The sequence below is a fragment of the Sus scrofa genome, chromosome 9 (genome assembly GCF_054392235.1).
Source record: "Sus scrofa isolate SSC_HxYL_T2T_F1_AM1 chromosome 9, Sscrofa_HxYL_maternal_Yorkshire_Landrace_v2.0, whole genome shotgun sequence".
In the NCBI taxonomy this organism is placed as follows: domain Eukaryota; kingdom Metazoa; phylum Chordata; class Mammalia; order Artiodactyla; family Suidae; genus Sus; species Sus scrofa.
In genome coordinates this window covers 141765480-141781906 of record NC_139391.1, presented here as the reverse complement: position 1 = coordinate 141781906, position 16427 = coordinate 141765480, and the positions used below count along the sequence as shown (strand labels likewise).

The window sequence follows — 16427 nt, the reverse complement described above, 5'->3', positions numbered from 1 at the left end:
GTAGCTGGGCCGGGATGGCTGGCCTGCCTCACCCCTGCAGGCTGCTGGGGCTGGCCCAGACCTACTTTTGCAGCATGCTCTCAGGTCTCTATCTTAAGAGGGGGCCCCCAGACTCTGGCCCCTCCAACCTGACTGTGTCCCTGGAGCAGGGGGTTTGGGAGCCTGGGAATAATCCTGAGCGGGGGACACAAGGACAGCTTGGCCATGTCCAATGCCAAAGCCTTCCTTTCAAGCGCTTGGCTTTGGGTTGAGGGGATGTGGTTGCTCCCTGGAAATTGCAGACTTGTGGTACAAATTCTGGGGTCTGCCCCAGCTTGCTGGTGTTTGGGGTGGATGGGGGCTACAGGCAAGGCCAAGACAGACACCCTCAGAGGGCAGGAGAGGCACAGGGGGTGGACGAGTTCAGTGACACAAGAGAGGAACTTCCCCCACCCTTCCCTTTCCACGAGGTGACAGGCCTGGCGACCCCCGTCCAGCGCTGGGTGGATGGATCAGTTATCAGAGATTTAACCGGCGTGGCATTTTCCCCTGTTTTCTGATTTGAAGTCTGGGTGTCAGTGGGGCTGGGGAAGCTCTGGGCCGGTGGGCAGGTGGCGGGGATCTGTAAGTGACAAGGGGATGGCGTGAGGGCCAGGCGGGGCTGCTCCAGTGGAGCGAGGAAGCCACCCAGCTCGGGTTTCGCCAGCCCAGGCATCTGCTGCAGGGCTGGGCCCTATTTTGAGAAACAGCTCACTAGGAGGTTATCAAGTGTCATATTTTCACTGGAGAGTTAAAGGCGCCCGGCAGTGAGCTCGGAGCCCTGAAAGGGCCACATGGAAACAGAGGGACCCTTGGTCTCTACTTCTGCCTGCGCCCCCCTGTCTTGTCTGCGATTCTTACTGAAGGCGTCTTTGAAAATGAAATAATGTCCACCTAAGTAAATGCCACTTCCTTTATTGGGGACAGAGAACATTCTCCCTGTGACAGAGGCAGACGTGAGGCTGTGTAGTGCCGACGTGTGACCCAGTGGCTACTGGCTTCAGGGGGTTCTCGAGCCAATCTGCAGTCTGTCTACAGGAACCTCCTGATTACAGCGAAGCGGTGAAGACTCAGGCCCAGAAATCTGTCGTTCTCTGGGAGACTTCGGGCAAGGGGCACCCAAAGCGTGATTTGGTGACTTTGTGGCCTCCGGTGAAGGGAGCTGGGTTCGTTCTCCTGAGAAATTCCCAGATCTCTGTTCTGCCCCGATCAGTTCCCGGCTGCACTGAAAGGGGGCTCGTCGGATTTCAGGGCTTTTCAGTGATTTACAAAAGTGAATTGAAATGGAGCAGCCTTATCAGGCAGCTGCAGGATGCACGCGGATTGGGGGGGCAGTCCCCTGAGAACTTCTTGCTCTGCAGATTTTATCTCAGGAGGCCCCACCAGTTTTCTTTTGGTTTCACACTTGGCTGGGAGGGACTGAATACCAGCCCGCTCCTGGTTTTCCCACTGAAGGAAATAAAACATATTGCGTGGCTGGAGGAAAGCCAGTCACTGCCTGCCCGTGATGGGCTGTGGTTGCTATTTCTTGCCCCTTTTGCCAGCTCCATTAGTGAATCAAAAGGAAAACTAGACTTTGCTGCAGGTCTTTTGAGCTGATATCTATGCTAATTTGGTTTGTCTCCCCAGGCTAACGTGACAGGGAGGGTTTTACAGCTAATTAGATGCTTGTTATGCCCCCCAAATATGCCTAAACCATGAACACTTTTGGCTTAATTAATGTTTGTAAACCTTCATTCTGCATCTTCAGTAACCTGAATTGCTGTTTGCGTGCATTTTCTTGGATGCCTCTTGTGTAACAGACTGTTTGCAGTTTCCATAGTGATGGGTTGTGTAATATACGCCACTCATCTCTGTAATTATCTGGTTACCTATCACCTTGATCAGTCAATTCGCACACAACCTGCCTGGCGGTTTCACGGGATCTGGTTCCTCATGGCCAAACAGTCCAGGAAGAAATTTGAGGAATATTTAGGAGTCATAAAACTCTCCAGTGGTTATTTTCTTTGGGAAATAAGAGCAGCTGTGCTCCTGACCCTCCGTCTGGGGACGCGGTGGGCAGGGCCGGCTTGCCACCGGGCTGCTCCCGGCCCTTCCAGAACCAGAGCCAGGTGGGTGTTGGGGTTTCAAGTCCTGCCGCCCACCTTGCGCTGGTCTGAGAAGGGCGAGGAAGACGCTGCGACTTCGTGGTGGTGTCTTGCTTTTCTTTCTTCACTGCTCTCTCTCCTCCTCATTTTGGGGAAAACGATGATTCAGATGAGGCTGTGCACCTGCTGGTGGAGTGGGTTGGATGCTGCGGATGTCACACTGCAGCTCTCCGTCGGTGGCTGTCATGGCTCTGCCATCCTGTCTCGGGCAGGTCCCGAGCCTGTCATCCTTGTCAGTCACCAGAATGGCCTCCCTTCTCAGGTGTTAGGAAGTTCAATTCCGCACGCCCTTGCCACCCAACCTCCCCGCGCCCCAGGGCACCCAGGGGCCGCTGCTCCGTCCTCTGTTAGCCTCCTCCTCGGGCCCCTGGGTGCTGCTCCATGGCCACAGGGGGTGGGGGTGGACAGAAAAGGAAGGAGCCGGCCCTTGGTCCTCGTGGGTGTTCTGTGCCTTTCCCTCACTGCCCAGTTAGGTGCCCTTGGGTGCAGTCGGCACCCTGATGCCATGTCCTCTCGTGGGGGTCGTCTGCGAGTGTCCAGGGACTTTGGCCCCTCGGCTCCTGTGTGTGTGTCCCTCAGCCTTTTCCAGCCTGGCCAGTCAGCTTTCACAGACAGGTTCGTCCAAGGCCTCTGGGCGGCCAGGCTTTCAGCATCCACCTGCCTCCAGAACAGGCAGTATCCTGACTAGTATCCATGAGGATGCGGGTTCGATGCATTGGCCTTGTTCAGTGGGTAAGGAGCCAGCCATTGCCGTGAGCTGTGCTGTAGGTCACAGATGGGGCTCGGATCCCATGTTGCTGTGGCTGTGGTGTAGGCCGGCAGCTGCAGCTCTGATTTGACCCCTAGCCTGGGAGCCTCCATATGCCTCAGATGTGGCCCTAAAAAGCAAAAGAAAAAATAAAGAAAAGGAAAGAATGGGGATTTCAAGGGCTCCAACCAGTGGGCCTGAAGGTTTGCCCAGCGCTGAGCCCCTCTGCTGCCTGCTGACCTCAGCTCCAGTCTGGTGAGCAGCAAACAGGCATGGTTGTCGTTCCTGAACTTGCCCAGCCCCGGGCAGTGCCCCGTCCCCAGCTCCACGTGTGCCGGCCTCCAGCCCAGCTGGCCCCGTGTGTGGTTCTGAGGTCTGGGGAGGACGGCCAGGCGCCAGATGGGGTTCAGTGACGTCCTTCCTCCTGGCTTGCTGGCCATGGGGCCCTCCCTTTCCTGTGTCCTCCGCTCTCCTCCACGTGCTGGATGAGGGTGGGCAGCGGGGGGTGGGGGCTCCACTGTGTGTGCACCTGCAGGGGGCGCCCAGCATCCAGAGGGTGGAACCTTGTCTCAGCGCGCAGCATCGCGGTTGTGCAAGGGCTAAGGACGAGATGGTCCATGCCACGCTGTTCGGATGGTCCCTCGCTGAGCCAGGGGCCGTGCCTGGGTCTGAGATTAGGGTCGCTGCACCTGTGCCCAATCCTGTTCTCCTGCTACGGGGAGGAGGAAGCGGTGGCTACGAGGAGGCGGGATTTGGCATCTAAGGTCTCCCTGGTGAGCGATGATGCTGAGACGTGAAGCTGGGTGGTGTCGCCCCCTGTCCCTGTCACTCCTCCGGGCTCTCCCTCCCACTTACCCCTTTAGCTTCCACCCCTGCCACGGCCCAGCTCCTCCAGCGGGTCCCAGGACTGTCCTTCGTGCCCTCGCCCACTCACCAGTGAGGGCCTCACAGCTGGGCCCGCCCGGGGGAGAGCCCAGCCTGTGTCCCCAGCACCACAGGCAGGGAACCCCAGCGTGGGTGACAGGGGCCGCCATGGAAACAGCGCTGGGGTGGAGGCTTCGCAGGTGGAGAGCCTGGGATTAACCCGGTGGGCAGTGGGCACCCCGGAGGTGTTTGCAGCAGGGGGATGATTGGGTGCTGAGGTCCCGAGGAAGGTTCATCTCAGCCTGTGCAGATGGGACCCAAGAGGGGGCAGGACAGGTCATGCCTCGGAGTCTCTGGTGAGAGTCCCCAGAGGGGACACGGCAGAGCAGACAGAGCAGGGGAGGTGGCAAGGCGGAGACAGGTGGAATCTGGACTAGACCTTGGCACAGCCGTTGGAGGAGGAGGTGGGGGAGGAGGAGGTGGGGGAGGCGGCGACAATGCGGAAGAAAGCAGTGAAGCCCGGACCCAAAAGGACGGACAGCAAAGGCAGCGCTGCCCAGAGGAGCTCCCTATTGGCGGTAATGGTCTAGAAACCAGCAGACTTACAGTCCGGGGAGGTGGTGGGAGGGAGCTGGTGGCCGGGCGTGAGGAAGCGTGCAGGACACTGGTGGCCGCTGGGGGCAGCACACGCCTGGCCTCCCTGGGGCTCTGCTGGACTGGCCATGCCTCCCCAGGGGAGGGGGAGGCCGACCAGAACTCCTGAGGCCCTGGGTCGAGGAGCCGGAAGCTCAGGTGATGCTGCTGCTCATGTAGGGTCCGGAAGGGGGCGCTGCTGTCCTGGACGCCCAGTGCCTTCATCTCAGGCCTGCTGCACCCTCCCTGGGACCCTCGGGCCCTTGGCTTGGCTGAGCCCAGAGGGCTCTGCGGGGTTGTGGGCGTGTCTGCCCCCCAGGTTACCTGTTTGCCGCGTGTTTGTCACCCTGGGACGGTGATATTTGGTCGGAACCGAATATGGCCTTCCCGACCACATGACGGCAGAGAGGAAAACAGTGAGCTTCTGATCACACAGCCCCGGGCAGGAAGAAAAGAAAATCCTCTCCAGCAAAAAGCAGAAGGTAAACTGTGCCTGGGAGACAGCAAGCGTGGCTTTAGGCAAATTCAGCTAATGCTTGGGAGGGTCTGACGTGTCTCCCGGTTGAAGGGGCGCGAGGTCCACACCGTGGGCGGTGGGTGCTCTTTGTCAGAAAAAAGCGGGTGGCTGAAGGCAAGCTCTGCTCTTCCTCCCGGAGAGCGCTTCCTTCTCGAAGTTCATTTTCCAGATTAGAAGCTTTGAGACTTGGAGCAGGTGAGCCTCGGTGAATCGTGATTTTTTCCTGGTGGGGCAGACAGCAGGGAGCGTCTCAGCCCCGCAGGCGCGGCGCCACCGCGGGCTTGCATCGGGTGGCACCTTTATTAATAAGTCACAGGCTGGGCGTGTTCTCACAGCTCGGCTTCACCTGCGAGCTCCTTCCCATCCAGGGAAACTCCAGGGACAGGCTCTTGTCTTGAGCTCCCAGGACTGCACCAGCCGCAAGATAGGGAGCCCCCTGCTCCTTGTCAGGGGGCAAAGCCAGCACTCCAGGCAGGGCAGGCAGCGCTTGGGATGCGTGCAAACAGCGCCAGGTGGTTTGGGAACCAGTAAGTTTCCTCCTCTGATCTCTTTCCCTTCACTTGATAAGAAAGGTCAACGCTGCCTGTTTTTGGTGGGAGAGGTCCTTTTTCTGTAATGTCCAATAATGCAGCAGTGTCAAAGCCAGCAATGGAACTCTTGGTTTTATGTGATCTGTGGAGCTGGAGCTGCTCTGCTCAGCTTCCTCGCTGCTGAGCCTTTGCCCGGGGCTAAGTGAGCCACACACACAGGCTCTTAACTTCCTGGGACTTGGGTAACAGCCGTGGGATTCGGCTCTCAAAGTTGCTCTGAGTATTGACCTCATGTGTGCTCAGCGATCAGTGTCCCCAAGGACACAGCACCGCGTTTAGAGTTTGCTGAGAATTATGGATGTGCTTTTGTTAGTACGACTTTGGGAAAACCCTATGGAGAAAGCTAATCTTTTCATGTTGAATTACCGGAAGCTTCTCCAGCTCCGGGACACAGGGTGAAATTCTGCAGTGAGTAGGACGTTGGTTTTGAATGCGTGGCACCCATGAGCTTTCTCTGGGTGCCTAGAGGAGCTGGCTTCTCCTCGCAGAGACAGGAGCCTTTTTTTTTTTTTTTTTTCTTTCTTTTGGCCCCAAAGTGTAAACCTGCTAATTGTGGTCCAAGCCACTGTAACAGCTACGGTCACTGCCTGCCACCAGTGTACCAGTGCCTTGCAAGAAACTTCATGGCTCATCTCATTCAATCTTCACCCAAGCCCAGAATCATTCTGCCTTCGGTCTTGGGGAAATGAGGCTGACAAATTCTAGCACTTGCCCAGGTGCAGTCACCCGCTGGAGGGCACACAGCTGGCAGTATCTTTGCCGGATCTGAACTCACTTCTTTCTGACTCGAGTGTGTGTCCGGGGCTGGAAGATACTTTGCAGCCCTGAAAGGGTGTTGTTTCATCATCCGAAAGACGGTATCTCTGCGTCGCCCTGAAATCACGGTTCCTATGGGAAGCCCATTTCCCCTGGATCCCGGGTCACTGGTGTTCCTGTGTTTATGCTGTTTCTCCTTCAAGCCCCTGCTTGAAGACGGCCTTTAAATTTGAGAGTTTCCTGGACGCGTGTATCTGGATCGTCCCTTGATGGTTTCTCTTGTTCTGAGTTTTGTTTTTAAAGGCAGAGACGGTAAGAAAAGCATGGGCCAGGGGCGGGGAGAGGGGCATCCGCATTCCTCCTGGATTAGAAGGGACCCTTGTCCCAGAAGGACTAGTGCCCTGATCATGGGAGGTGCTGGACTCTGAGACAGCATCACAGAGGTCCCTCCGGGCTGCCGCGCACTCGCGTGGTCTGCAGAAATCGTGGGCATCATCCAAGGCCCCTGACCCTGAGGGCTCTGAGGGCCCCGGGGACTGGCCCCGCCCCAGGCCCAGCTCAGCCACCTCCCGGCCTTCAGCCGAGGACACGCCTCCCATCACCTTGGGACTCTGCCTCCCCCTCTGTTTCATGAGGGTGTTGATTTGTGTGAACTCTGAGGGGTCGTGAGCACTGGCTGACGTTCCTGGGGGCTCTAATTTTTTTAGAAACCAGGCTTGTCCAGACCCCACATCTGAGCAGACTGTGCCAGGATCAGAGGGTCCTCCTGACCCACCCCATCTCCTCCCGGCTGCCCCCGGCAAAATGCCCACCCTCCAGCACCCGGCAAAGAGCCTGGAAAGTTCAGCATCGCTGGTCAGATAACCCGAGTTTCCTTGTTTCCAGCAGAGGGAGCCTAAGGGGCCAGGAGGACCTCTGGGCAGTGTGATCCGTACCTGCTGGCTCCTCAGTCATCCCGTCTGTTCAGCGGGGAGAGTCACCTGCACGTACCAGGTCATGAGGCTGACCTCGGCAGTGCTCTGAATCCTTGGGTGTCTGGCCTGTGTTTCTGGACGTTCACCTGCTCATAGATGCTCAGGCAGGTGGGCAGCCACCCTGCGACTGAATCCCAGCAGAGGGGCCCACTCACTCACTTGTAGAGCAAGTCGTTGCTGAGCTACCTTCTCTGGCGGGAAGAAGGGAGACTTGATCCCTGACCTGGTGGAGTCGTGGCTGGTCCTCCATGGTCTGGTCAAAGCCCTGTGGGTATGGATTGGGAGAACAAGTGCTGAGATGCTCTGTTGGAGAACATTCTATGGGCCTGCCTTAGGGATGAAGGGAAAGGCCGTTTGTTCTGAGGAGCACGCCTTCCAGTGTGAGTCACGGGGGTGGAAGGGAGTCGGGAGGACAGGGAACAGCATTTCCTGCAAGGAACAGAATGTGCAAAGTCCTTAATGAAAGAGAGCTTGCCGACCCAAGGTATCAGAGGGAGGCACGTGGAGGGCACGTTTAGGGTGAGTGGTGGGGCCAAAGCTGGCAGGACTTGAGGTGAGCATCCTCAGGGACACGTGGACAACTACGAAGGGAGGTCCCGGGGAGATAAGTGGGCATGTGGCACTAGCTGTGATTTTAGATCTCGGCTTGAGTGCAGAATCTGGCAGAGGCAGAGGGGTGAGGGGTGGGAGGGGGCTCATGGGAACCATGCGGTTGAAGGGGATTTTGTCTAAGTGGGTTTCCATCCCGACACCTGAACCTTGTGCAACAGCTCTTTAGTTTTTAAAAATCCCTTGATTAAAATGGAGTTGATTTACAATGTTGTGTCAATTTCTGCTGTACAGCAAAGTGACCCAGTCATACATTCTTTTTCCTGTATTGATTGGATTGGATAGAGTTCCCTGTACAGCGGGACCTCATTGCTTCTCCAGTCTAAATATAATAGTTTGCATCTACTAACCCCAAACTCCCTGTCCATCCCACTCCCTCCCTGCCCCCACTGGCATGGCAATCAGAAGTCTATTCTCCGTGTCTGTGAGGCTGTTTTCGTTTTGTAAACAGGCTCATCTGTGCAATATTTTAGATTCCACATATAAGTGATATCATACAGTATTTGTCTTTCCCTTTCTGACTTATTTCACTTAGTATGAAAATCTCTAGTTGCATCCATGTTGCTGCAAATGGCATTATTTTGTTCTTTTTTACGGCTGAGTAGTATTCCATTGTATATGTGTAACACATCTTAATCCATTCAAATGTCAGTGGACATTTAGGTTGTTTCCATGTCTTGGCTATTGTGAATAGTGCTGCAGTGAACATAGGGGTGCATGTATCTTTTTGAATGAAAGTTTTGTCTGGCTATATGTCCAGGAGCAGGATTGCTGGGTCGCATGGTAGTTCTATGTTTAGTTTTCTGAGGTACCTCCATACTGTTCTCCATAGTGGCTGTACCAGCTTACATTCCCACCAACAGTGCAAGAGGGTTCCCTTTTCTCCACACCCCCTCCAGCACTGGTTATTTGTGGACTTATTAATGATGGCCATTCTGACTGGTGTGAGGTGGTGCCTCATTGTAGTTTTGATTTGCATTTTCTAAGAATTAGTGATGTTGAGCATTTTTTCATGTGCCTGTCGGCCGTCCATGTGTCTTCTTTGGACAAATGGGTATTTAGGTCTTCTGCCCATATTTCGATTGGGTTGTTTGTTTTTTGCTGTGGAACAGCTCTTTCTGTGTCCCAGCTGAAAGGCAAGTCTCACTGGCAGTGTGCCCCCTGCCCCTGGGGGACACGGTTGCTTCAGCTATTGTGGTGAAACCCATTCTTTCACACCCCGGCTGCTTCCATGCTATTTTCCCGGTCATTTCTAACACTTGGTCAAGTTTTGGTGTCGGCCTTGGGGGTCTGATGTCCAGTTCTGCTTTCTCCTGGAATTTCATTTTCTCTGAAAGGGTTGTACAGAAGGGCATTGTCGGTGCCCGCAGAAGGCCCGGCTTCTTCTGATGCCCTGAGCTCACCTGGGCTCCACACATGCAGGCCTGGGATGTGTTTAAACTTCTACTGAATTTCCCGAGAAAAGAATCGAATGTATCTTGGAAAAGGAGCCTCTCCTCTGTAGCCGAGACACGCTTGCAGAAGAGAACTGCTCAGTGGTTGTGGTTGGGACCACCCCCTTCAAGGCTCGTGCCCAGGCGCAACCCAGGCCCCTCTCCGACTCTAAATCTCAAGGTGGGTTCCAGAGGAGGCGAGGCTGACAGCAGTCACACAGGCCGAGGCAGATCCGGGAGGCCCGTGCCAGGGCACTTGCCCTGCCGTCCGGCCGCCTGTGCTGACTTTCACCCAGAGGGCCTGGCAGCTTGCAGGTTGCTCCCTCCCCAGGACCGGGCAGAGGCCTCGTCCAGCTGCTGGCAGGAGAGGTGACACTGGGGGTGACGTCGCCCTGAGAACCAGGGCAGCTTGTGTGTAACTTTCTGGCTCTTCAGAAGTAAGCAATCGTCCTGCTTGGGAAGCCTCTTGGGAGAGACGGTGACTCCCTTCTGCCTGCAGCATCGACGGACCCATTTAGCTGGAGCTGCCGCGAGGGCAGGCGGGACGGGACCTAGGAGCAGGCGCGGGTTTCTCTCTGAAGTTCCCGTTCAGGAGCTGCTTTCCCCTGCTTCCTGCCTGGCCGCCGCCTAGCACTTGGGCAGGGATTCTGCAGGCCTGTCGTTGGAGGAAGCTGGTGTCAGCATAACCAGCGGCTCCTGCGTCCACTGGTCCTGGACAGTAACCCAGAGAGCCGAGCACCCTGTGGACCCTGTGCAGGGAACCTGAGGGACATGGGGCCTTTCTCCTCTCCTCTCGGCGGGTCCTCCTGTCTGCTGGGGGCCGCCCTGGCCTGGGGGGCTGGGGTTGGATCCATCGCATGGACCCCGCCCTGGGATTTGCGCTCGCGGAGCCCAGGCAGCCCAGTCTTCTTGGCTCATCTGAGGAGATCTCTGCATCCCGCCCCACCTTGAAGGGCCCTGGGCATGAAAACCGGCTGGCAGCGTCCCGCCGATGGGCTCATGTGGGAGCTGGCAGGCATGGCCCTGAAATGTACGCGGTCACGGTGCGCTGGTCTCAGGACAGGGCCATGGGGAGCTCTGATCTGCGGCCTCTGAGATGCCGGAGATGTTTCCCACGATGGCTTAAAGATGGATGAGCTTGGAGATGCCAGAAATGTTTTTGTTATGATTTGTTTTCATCTGCTGAGCCCTTTCTGCCAGGACGCTCCCAGCTCCTTTCCTGGAGGAGCAGAGGAAAGGCGAGTTGATTATTCAGGTCCTCATACCCCTGCCCCCCAAGAGCCTCTCAGGTCCTCAGACTTGGGCAGAAAGTGGCCTCGTTCTGCGGGGCCCTCCGAGACTCCCTGCGGCCCAGGTGCCCAGGCCCTGCACGGACCTTGGGGAGGGGGAGAGGAGAGGTCAGCAGCGGGCCCTCCAGGTTGGAGGTGGGGGGCAGTTCATGCACCTGAGCAGCTTCTGCTCTTGAACTGGCTCACGGTTATACCCTTGAAAACACAAGCCCACCTGAAGTATTGTGGGCGCTCCTTGGATGGGAGGGGAACTCAAGGGGGGTTCAGTGGAGGGGCCTGGTACTTCTCCCCTCCCTCAAGGCCCTCTGCCCACCCGCGCCCCCTGGGCTCCCTCCCCTGAGGGCTGCTCTCTCACCTCCTCCCTCTCCCTAGGGGGTCATCAGCCGCCCCCATCAGGTCCTGCACCTTGTCCCCCAGGATGTTCAGCCACAGAAACTTCTCGCGGTGGGTGGGGGGCGGGGGGCATGAGAGGCAGAGGCCAAGGAGCCCCAGAGGAGGAGGGAGCTCAGGCAGTAAGACTCCTAAGTGTGAGCTGGTCAGAGCGCTAGAATGAAAGTGTAATCGTGTGAGGACGCAGTGATTTATGGTGACATCGTGATCAACATCGCATGACATGAAATTTAGCCTTTGAACCGTTGTGGAGGGCACAGCTCCGTGGTGTTAAGAACATTCTCTACGGCCCGCAGTCCCTCCAGGGCGCTTTCCATCTGGAACCGCTCACCAAACTGCGATTCTGTCAAGCAAAATCTCTGTTACACCTACTCCGCAAACTACCCGTCACCCGCCTCCCCAGCCCCTGGCAGCCGCCCTGCTGTTTTCTGTCTCGGTGACGCTGGCTGCCCCGCCCCCTGTGCCTCACGTGGGTGGAATCGGTTGGTCTGTGTCCTTCCACGACCGGTTTATTCACTAAGCAGGCGCCCTCGAGGCCCGTCCCCTTTCAGCCTGTGTCAGAATCCCCTTCCTTTCTGAGCTGAATAATAGTCCACAATGTGTATTCGCCACAGTTTACCCCTTCATCTGTTGATAAGACTCTTTTTTCACATTTTTTAAATTATGGTTCATTTACAGTGTCGTGTCAGTTTCTGCGGTACAGCATAGCCACCCAGACACACACACACACACACACACACGTGTGTGTATATACATTCTTTTTCTCACACTATCTTCCAGCGCAGTCTATCCCAAGAGACCCTACACAGTGCCCTGTGCCATACAGCAGGACCTCATTGCCCATCCATTGTAAATGTCATAGTTTGCATCTACCAACCCCAAACTCCCCGGCCAACCCGCTCCCTCCCCCTCCCCCTTGGCAGCCGCAAGTCTGTTTTCTGTGTCTGTGAGTCTGTTTCTGTCTCGTAGACAGGTTCATTTGTGCCCCATTTTAGATTCCACCTATGAGTGATATCCTATGATACTTGTCTTTCTCTGTCTGGCTTACTTCACTTGGTGTGAGAATCTCTCGTTGCACCTGTTGATAGACTGGAGTTGCTTCTACCTTTTGCCTGTCGTGAATAATGCTGCTCTGAACATGGGTGTAAAAATATCTTTTCAAGTCTTTGCTCTCAACTCCTTTGGATATATACCCAGAAGTGGAATTGCTGCATCATACGTTAATTCTGCTTTTAATTTTGTGAGACTCCTCTATGCTGTTTCTGTTAGTGGCTGCCCCAGTTTACAGTCCCACCGGCAGTGCACAGGGCTTCTAATTTCCTACATCCTCACCAACACTTGTTATTTTCTGTAGGGTTTTCTTTTTTTTTTTTTTTTTTTTTTTTTCCGTGGTGACCATCCTCCCCCGAACGACAGCTTAATTTGACAGAAAATAATGGTGATAGCTCGAGTTTCTATTTTTTATGAGTTATTAGGACTAGAAACACCCTACCATCCGGCCCCTAGTCTCACCAACCTGGAAACCGAGTCGGGAAGGAAAGACTCACCTGAGCTAACTCAGATCTGGATGGACACGCAGGACCCCTAAGAGATGCTCTTTCCTGCTGCATCCAGGTGTGGCCTCAGAGCGGGTGGGGCCGGGGGGGCAGTCACACCAGATTGAGAGGAAATGGAGGGCTGGGGTGCATCTGCCACCCTTCAACCAGGAAGCAGCCAGGTTTGGGCCAGAACCAGGTTCACCCTGTCCCCACCAGTGCTCTCAGCCCATCACTCCTGAGACCACGTGGTCACAGCATTCCCCAGGACCACAGAGGCGCCTGGTCTGAGAGCCAGGCTTTCAGGGCATCCTGAGAGATGCCTTCTGTCCCTCTGTCGAGTTGCTCCTTTCCCTCTGCTCACACTCACTCCACGTGCACCAGGAGTGTCACCGTCATGTCAAACTCAACCCACACTTGACCCATTGACAGCCAATTGGTGGGTGTCGCCAGGGATGTGTCCTCTGTTGGCTTTCATGGAGCCTCATGCTAGAGTCAAGTGACATCAGTGTCCTCCCACCCCAAGACCCTCAGTCTCCACCAAGGCATCTCTGTCCGGGCATCCACTCTCCCTGGGGACCCGGAGCTATTTCTGTGCCCCCAGCCTCCCTTCTCCAGCTGACATTTCCCCAGACGCCGCCCCCATTGTCTCACTTGTCCTCAGAGACCCCCAGGCTGTGGGATCATCCAGCCCCTTGTCAGGGTCCCCACTCGGGCCTTCTCCCAGCTGGGCCCCTCCTCCCCACAAATCGGACACAAAAGCCCCCTCTGGTCCTGTCCTCTTTCTTGATGACCTTGAAAAAATCATTTAGGCACTCCCCAAATATTTGTGGGACACGTATTTATCGAGAACCCATCTGGGCACAGTTCCCTCAGCTGCAAAATGAGAGCAACAGGTTTCATCCCTTAGACGATGGGGCTCAAATGAGACCAAGTGTGTGTGGAAAAGCCACGCACCTGCCGCCCTGTCTGGCCGTACTGTCAGCCCGCAAATTCCGGTTTACGTCTTCGTCAACGATGTGCGTTACGTATTTTTTCCTGCCTCCCCCCCACCACCTACTAAAAGCTACCACCTGAGGACGGCTCGAGGCCTCCTCTGGAGGTGGACACCCCAGAGCCGCAGTCCGTGCAGCTTCTTCCATTGTCACCGCGAGATTTGTTAAGGCTGCTCTGTTCCTTGTGGCCAAACTGTTTGTAATGTCACCATTGCCGGCGTCATCAATAAGTGTGTTTAAGTACCTACCACTCTGAAGAGCAGTGTGCTGCTGAATACGAGAGTCCAGACGCCCCTCCCGCTGCACCTGCCGCCTTCTGGGGCTGTGAGATAAGTGGGCAGTCAGTCACAGCGGAGGTGGGACATCTGCGTCCGGCTCTCAGGCTGGTGGCTGGCATCGAGCGGCCTCCCCAGCTGTGGTCCCTGCTCACGTGGACACACACAGAGCTTCTGAGGGGGCTCCTTGAATCCATAGGCACCCCAGGCATCACCTTTGCCGTGAGAATTTTCCATGTGCACTCCGGAAGATGTGCAAATGTTATTCTGTAAAATAAAAACATACCAAGTTATTAACATGTATATTAACTCTATGTTTTTCTAGCAGTTACTTTCATCCAGTGATACAAAATCAGAGCTAAAACCACATGGCATTTTAATGGAGCCGCTTTCTAAAGAGATGTTGAGATTGGTGGTATAATACACCAGCTCTCAGAGACTCCAGGTGGTTGGGTTCGTGGTGGGACATGAACACTTTTTAAGCTTCCCAGGTGCTTCTGCCTGCCAAGAGGGAGCCGAGCTCAGCCGTATGCGTGGAGGTCAGGAGCCCCCAGAAGATTCTCAGGGGACATGGTTTTGAGCTGTGTCTTCAAGGGCGCAAAGCCTCCAAGGCAGATGCTGAGGCAAAGGCAAGGGCCGTGGTTCGTGGGATTCGAGGATCAGAGACCCGTGTCCTGCTACCAGCCAAGTGGGGCAAGCGCAGAGGAGTCGGGACTGAGGCCGGTGGAGAGTCCTGGTTGTCAGGCCCCAGTGTGCTGTGCTTTGAGCTGGATGTCGTGACAGCTCAAAGGGGGACGGAGATGTGATGGCCTTGAGTCAGGGGGTCTGGATGGATGCGCACAGCTGGATTTTGCTGTGAAGGTGTTCAGGGTCCAATCAGATGTTTCACTTTTATTTTTTTCAAGAGCCAGAAATTCGTTTTGTTGGCGTGAAGTGTCCCAGTTGTTTCGGTGTCAGCTACCCCACACAGGCAGTGTAGACACTTATGCATGCACCCAGTGGGTGTCCATGCAGTCCACAGGCAGCAGCCCTGCGGGCTGCAGAGTGAAGTGTGAGACGCACGGCCCTGCGGTCACACGTGTGCGGAGTGAGGCACGAGATGCATGGCCCCATGGCCGCACGTGTCTGCGGAGTGCAGGCCTCTCCGCAGCACTGGGCAGCCGGAGGCTGCGTTGCAGGAAGAGCCTGCTTTGTGCAGATGTTTGGGAAGAGGGCCTGGGTGGCGGCAGGCGGCAGGGGGAGCAAGCGGCAGATGGAAGCAGCACCCCCGGCTGACTCTGGCTGGTTGAGGACACGGTTTATTAGAGGAAGTCTCAGGGGAGGGCATCTCTTCTGCCCCCCTCCTCACCTCTTGCCCCCACTGCAGCGCTGGCTGCAGGGACCAGTCCCTCAGTAGCCGCCTTCTCTTCCACTCAGTGTGTTCTGGAGCTTTTCACACCACCCGACGGCCACCCCCCTCCACAGTGCCCGTGTCTATGGGTGCTGGTCTGACGGACTCACTGGCCAGTTCAGGACATTTGACGTGGGCCCAGCACAGCCTCAGCACCGTCGACAGTGGACTGCAGGTCCTCAGCTGGCCCTGGCCCCACCCTCGACCATCGGGGGCCTTTCTTTAATTGGCTGTGATTTGCGACCGACCCGATGACTCGGAAAGGACGGGTCTCAGCCAGTTCTGCTTCACCAGCCACTTCCCGGTGCGGAACACATTTTAGGCTGCTGTTTGCACAGACCCTTATTTTCCAAACTCCGCCCTCCCCTTGTCTTAGTTGTCCCTTTTCTCTTAGTGCTGAAGAGCTCCCACATGCGGGTGCTTTGTACTGAAGTACAGTCAATGCACAATGTTGTGTTCGTTTCGGGCGTTTAGCAAAGCGACTCAATTGTGTGTGTGTATATATATGTACATGTACATTTGTACACGTATGTGTGTGTGTGTGAATTCTTCTTCAGATTCTTCCCCGTCACAGGCTATTACGAGACATTGTCCCCTGTGCTCTACAGTAGGTCCCTGTGGGGATTTGTTGATTTTCAAAAGTTCGTACAAGGAGTTCCCTTCGTGGCTCCGAAGAAATGAATCTGACTCGTATCCATGAGGACACAGGTTCAATCCCTGGGGTTAAGGATCCGGTGTTGCCTTGAGCTTTGGTGTAGATCACAGACACGGCTCGGATCTGGTGTCACTGTGGCTGCGGTGTAGGCCTGTGGCTGCAGCTCTGATTTGAGCCCTGGCCTGGGAACCTCCATATGCTGCAAGGGCAGCCCTAAAAAGATTTTTAAAAAAATAATTTAAAAAATTTTAAAATAAAATGAAAGCTCCTGCAGGATTCCCTTTGTGGTTTAGAGAGTTAAGGACTTGACGTTGTCACCGTGAGGATGAGGGTTTGATCCCTGGCTTTGCTCAGTGGATCCTAAGCTGAGGCTCTGGTGTTGCCACAGCTGCAGCATAGGTCACAGATGTGGCTTGGATGCAGTGTTGCTGTCGCTGTGGGGCAGGCCGGCCGCTGCAGCTCTGATTTGATCCCTAATCTGGGCACTTCCATATGCCACAGGTGTGGCCGTAAAAAGAAAAAAAAATAAAACCTTAAAATGTGTTAAAATGTCCAAAATGAGCCCTCGTGAGGCTGGACGACTGGGGGACCGGCCTGAGAAGCTGCTGG

The 16427-nt window shown here is 55.6% G+C and overlaps 1 protein-coding gene and 1 long non-coding RNA gene across 14 annotated transcripts in view; both read left to right on the top strand.

Annotated features, from left to right (window-relative positions):
- Positions 1-16427, top strand: part of COBL (cordon-bleu WH2 repeat protein) — a 239997-nt gene that overhangs the window by 94078 nt on the left and 129492 nt on the right. The gene's annotated exons all lie outside the window — the stretch shown is intronic.
- LOC146400252 (uncharacterized) lies at positions 3167-16349 on the top strand. Its single transcript, XR_014816896.1, has 2 exons — positions 3167-4431; positions 11749-16349. It is a non-coding gene; the product is annotated as an uncharacterized LOC146400252 (long non-coding RNA).